Genomic DNA, 5,862 nt, shown 5'->3' with positions numbered 1-5,862 from the left:
TGGAGTGGATTTAGCATCACTCTATTCTCAGCACCAATTTTTTGATGATGGGCTTTTGATTTAAAAAGACCCAAGGATTGGAATCTATCAATGCTCTTTATTTGCATAACACTATGGCTAACCATAAGCACTCATTACATATTTTGTGTTGTGTATGTCTTTCAAGCCAACATTTCCCTCTATATGTAAGTCCTCAAAGTAGGCTTTTTCAAGTCATCCCAAGTTCATTGAAAAACGAGGGATTGCACCAAGGCACGTTAGCATAAGTGGTAGTGACATGGTGTGATAAACCCAAGGACTAGGATTTTGTTCTTGCATCTTGTGGTGGGACATTGTATGTATTGTAAGATGTGATTTGATTCCCCTTGGTAATTGAGATGGATGCAATGGGCCAAATGTATCAGTTGCTAATTAGAGGTTTGGATGTCGCTGTGTTTGTGTAAGCCTACATATTCAATTAATACAAAATCAATTCACATCCAGGAATGAGGGATTACTAATTGTTATAATGCTCATCTTGTAGCCAAGCTTGGTAGCAAATTGTTTGCCTAGATAAAAACAACACTCTAAACAATGAACTTGCATGATACATGACCAAATATAATAGAGAAAGTTGGTATTCATGACCCTTTCAACAAAGGAGACTATGTAGGAAATAGTGAATTCCTATTTCTCAACTAGTGCATAGGGTGCTTGTGGTACACACTAATCATTCCCATTCTAAGAAAATTCAAAATTATACATTTCTTTGCCTAGTAGAATATGTTGAATGATGCAATGAACATGAGAGTAGGATGTTAGAGCATATAGATTTGGTGCTACATGTTTTTCAATGAGAATTAGGAGGGAAGTAGCTTAATTATTATTATTTTTGGTAAAAATTAGGATATGAATGTGCCAAGTTTTAGAGTAAAGGAACTTGTATTATCCTTAGAATGTGACAATCGGTTTAATTTTCATCCATGTGGAAAGCAAAAAATAGCATCCCCAAACAAAAAAGATGCTCATTATACTTAAGATTCCATGTGGAAGTGTTATAGTATTTAGTTTAAATTGTAAATGATGCTTTTGTCTTCAAAAATATGATAAATTTGGTTATGAATGTCTTGTGCACCATGTTATAGAGCACATTTCAATTTATACTTTGCCATAAATGGCTTGTATCATAGGCCATATTATCATGTTTAAAAGTTTAAAAAAAAATCCAAATGTTTCTTTGCATAGAGTGCTAATACGATGGATAATACATTTACCATAAAGTCTCCTAAATGTGACAATTATCCTTAGGATAAGGTATATTGTCCAAAGGATTCATAGACATGACATGATATAGAAATAATCTACACTATGTACCACATAGGACAAGACATCAAGTACATATGATTTGTTGAACAAACAAAACATATCAAATACATGTGATTAAGGTATGTATTTGTGAAGGAAATGTGTAGTAGAATACCAAAATTGATATAGTCATGTGGTTGGACAAAAAACTATTCATAGCTTCTTTAGCTCTCAAAGAGGATACATATATTAGTATTGGCCAAAGCCCATGAATGACTTAAACTCAAAATGAATTATTGCTTTTATGCTTGAGTAAATTATCCCTTTTCTCAAAGTACTAGTGAATGTTGTATTCAAAAAATTCAATTAATTAAGATGTGCCCCTGCCCCAAAATAATCTTGAACTAGTTTGTTTTTGATTATTAATTTTGGGGACATTTTTCTACTCATGTGGAGTAGCCAAGTAGTCCCCTTTTTCGTTGTTTAGTAGCTTCGTAGCAAAGTAAATGTGGTATCTCCTATTACAAATGCGACACTCGATAAACTAGTAATTATGATAGCTCCCCAAAAACCCATTCAAGAAAAGTGAAGAGTTGAGTACACCATCTTAGTGGTGGAACTTGAGTTGACCTAAGACTAGGATGAAGAGAGAAGCTCTGTTAAACCCTACAAGGTAAAATTGATAAAAAATCCCTAATCCAATACAAAGTTGGTCTATATACATTCTTGACCTAGCCTTATTGAAAAACACTTATCTAGAGTAAATAATCATCTAAGCTCAAACACAAAAGATATGTAAACAACACATCATAGATACAACCACTCGAAGGGCTAATGATATTGTTGGAGATCGGTAGAAGTATCAAGATCAATTGGAAATAGATGCCATCCTCCAAATGAGAAGGCAAAAGATAATCCATGGGGATCAAAAGGAGACTACCCATGAAGAATATCAAAGTGGAAGAATAACATGAGTATGCTCCACAGTGAACCAACTCAAATCTATTGATGGTCCTCCATGATCATAAGGAAAGGTAGAGTTGAAGTATTGAATAATATAATCTTCGATCAAAACTACACTAGGTGTCCTTACTAGAAACTTGAACATCCCTTAGAAATGGTGAGTATGATCCATAGCAATCCCTCTATAATATATCCATTTGTGATCTTAGGAAGGAGTGCATTGATGGTATGAAATCTATCTATGATTGCAAGAGAGAAATCCTCTAGGATAGTATGTGAAAATATATATATACTATATCCCACTAAGAAGTAAAGAGATCCTCATCATAAGGTTCGTTTAGTTGGTCAAAACATCTAAAAAATAGGATCCAAAAATGTATTAAATGCTTGCTACTTGAAGGAGAAAATTTTAAAAAGGATTTGTCTCATTTTGGTGGACTAGTGCAATCATAAAATATAATATTATTATGATGTCTCCTCAATCCATGCCACCACATGTGTAGCCATGGGGATCGAAAATAAGCGAGGGATAGAACCCATAATAAGGTGTGGGCAGAAACTATCATCCAAGAAAGGATCTTGCATCATTCTAGGAGTTTGAAATACATAGTTTGTAGATAATGGATGAGTATCCTAGCTACAATAAACCATAGGGCCATATCAAGGATCAAAATTTGTCTCTACCCCTTTTTGAATAGCATATTCTCCACTATTATTGAGTTTTCTGCCTAGTTGAGATATTTGCCTCAACTGGCTATTTGAATATATTGAGAAGCCACATTATTATTTGGATGATAGTTATCTAGATTATATATGCAGACTTCATAAGGCCTTAAATGGGTTGAAGCAAGCACCTAGGGCATGCCATAATGATAGGATTGTAGAATGTCTTGTTAGTATTGGATTCTATAGAACATAGACTGATCACCCACTTTATGTATGTGAGGTGATGTGCATATTGTGGTCATTACTATATATATGTGAAAAACTTGATTATTATGGATAACAGTGAGACAAAGATTGATCATATGAAGAGTCTTCTCCACGACTGAGTTTGAAATGAAGGATTTGGGAGAGGTACACTATTTTCTTGGTGTAGAGATAATCAAGACTCTAGAGAATATATGATTGTCACAAAGATATTATGCTTTGGATATGTTGAAAAAATATGGTATGGATGTTTGTAAGCCAATTTTGATACCTCAAGATATCAATGCTAAGCTTAATGCACATGAGGATGATATGATTAAGGATGTTACTATGTATAGAAAGATTGTGGACGGCCTTATTTATTTGACAATCACTAGGCTAGATGTGAACTACACTATTGGTTTGGAGAGTCAATTCATGTAGCTTCCATGGAAGTCACATTTGAATATAGTGTATTGTACATTGCGCTATATGTCAGGTCTACATTTGACTATACCTTCTTTTATGCAACAGGTATACCCTTAGACTTGCATGGTTAAAAAAGATGAAGATTGGATCGATAGTGTTTTGGATAGGAGATCTACAAGTGGATTCATGTTTTCTTTTGGAAGTGGTGTTGTTACTTGGAGTAGGAAGAAGCATCACTATCTAGTACTAAAGTAGACTACAAGGGTAATGTAGTTGCATGTGAGGTAGCTCAGTTATGCAAGCTACTTGGTGATTTGGGCTACAAGTGGACGAAAGGTTATCATCCACTGTGATAATCTTTCTAGCATTCAACTAGCCAAGAACCTAATGTATCATGCACAAACCAAACACAAAGGTCCATTGCCACTCCATTCGAGAGCAGTCTAAATAGATTGGAGAGTATCTTGTCAACATTAGCTTTAATGAGTTTAATATAGATCACTCACTTTGTGCGAGGAAGGGTGATACATGCTTACTCATCATAGTCATCTATGTGGATGACTTGATTATTACAAGCAATACTGATAGTGGGATTACTAATGTCAGGGGCCTTTTGAAGCAAAAGTTTGAGATGAAGGATTTGGGTGAGTTGAGATACTTCCTCGGTATTAAGGTGATCAGATGTGTAGATGATATATGGCTGTCCCAAAAGCAGTGTAGCTAGGATACATTGTCCAAGAATGGCATGGAAATATGTATGCCTCTTTCAATGCCATTGGAGCAAAATGTAAAGTTGAGTGCTAATGTTAGGGATGAGATAAAATTCCCTACTATATTCAAGAATATAGTAGGGAGTTGTATGGTGATGGTCCAATTGTCATTCATTGTGATAACACGAGTAGTGTATAGTTGGCTAGAAACCCAATTGTCCATGTTAGAACAAAACACATTGAGGTGCATTACCATTTTGTGGGAGAGAAGATACTTGCAGGAGAGATCAACATGGTATATGACAACACACATGATCAAATAGTTAACATTTCCACAAGGGTATTGGATGCAGAGAAGCTTCGAAAATTTCGAAGCTTACTTAGAGTTGCAAAGATAGAGTTGAGCTTGAGGGGGCGTATTGAGATGATATGATCAATACACATGGGTATTGATGAGATGGACCACTTGGTTAGATGGGTCTACGTATCTACACTTAACATGTTGGTGGTCATTATGATCCTACATGGTCACTGACTTATCAATTATTATATTTGGTTTCTTACACACCTACATATAGCATAGTTATAGCACCAGCCAATTAGTATAGTCAATTATGCATTGTTTGATTTAGTAGGTCACTTTCCTTGATGTTGTATCTTATCTATACTTTGTGTACATTGTATTGTGTGAGAAAGAAAGAAAAAACACTAGCAAGAAAACGTTTTGGCCTGCATCTCTATTCTTGCATTCTTAATTGAGCATCCTCTTGTGTGTATTGTGTATATTTGGCATAGTAGCGCAAGCAAGTCTCAAAAGCTTTATTCCTATTTTGTGCTAAAGCAAACTCAAAAGCTAAAAGCTTGCTATTTTGTAATTTGGGCTATTATTTGAGCTTGAAGATGATTAATACATAAAATACATGCTTTGTGGAGCGCTCACACAAGGCATGGGGGGAGATTGCACCCAATTGGTCTCTTGTTCATGTCGTGCATGATTTTTACCTTGAGTTTTGTGCAAAAAGTAGAGTTCTTTTGTTCTTGGGGACTTTCCGGCATTCACTACGCGAGCGTACAGCATCCGATCTATGCACCAATGTCTGCCTTTCCTCTATTGTTTTCTCTATGTGTTTGGTTTGATTTACCTTACCCCTTCCCCCTTTGCAATGAAAAGAATGGGGCTTGTGCATGTAATAAACCTTACTCATATAACAACCATTGAGCTAGTATATGGTAATAAACTTGACTTTGGATCACTTAGATTGTTGTGACATATGAATACTTGTGTATAATTCGAGTGTGCAATAGGAACAAAGTGGATGCTAACCCACAACTCCTAAGCATAGCTAGATCCCGATACATCTGTTAAAATGCCCTACATTCTCTCAAAAGACATCTTGAATCCCTTAAGTGGGAGAAGATATAATGTACTCTAAATTTCAAATTGCTAAGATACCATAATTTATGCAAATGTTGACTACATGAGTATCAACATGATATTACCATAAGTAATAGTAGAACTTAGTAAGAGGAGAAGAAAATTGCAATATTAGTTAGGGGAGATAATAAG

This window comes from Lygodium microphyllum, chromosome 11 (assembly GCF_053477565.2).
Source record: "Lygodium microphyllum isolate KBCC chromosome 11, Lygodium_microphyllum_v1.1.10, whole genome shotgun sequence".
Classification (NCBI taxonomy): domain Eukaryota; kingdom Viridiplantae; phylum Streptophyta; class Polypodiopsida; order Schizaeales; family Lygodiaceae; genus Lygodium; species Lygodium microphyllum.
The sequence above is the reverse complement of the archived record's forward strand: the minus strand, read 5'-3'. Positions refer to the sequence as shown.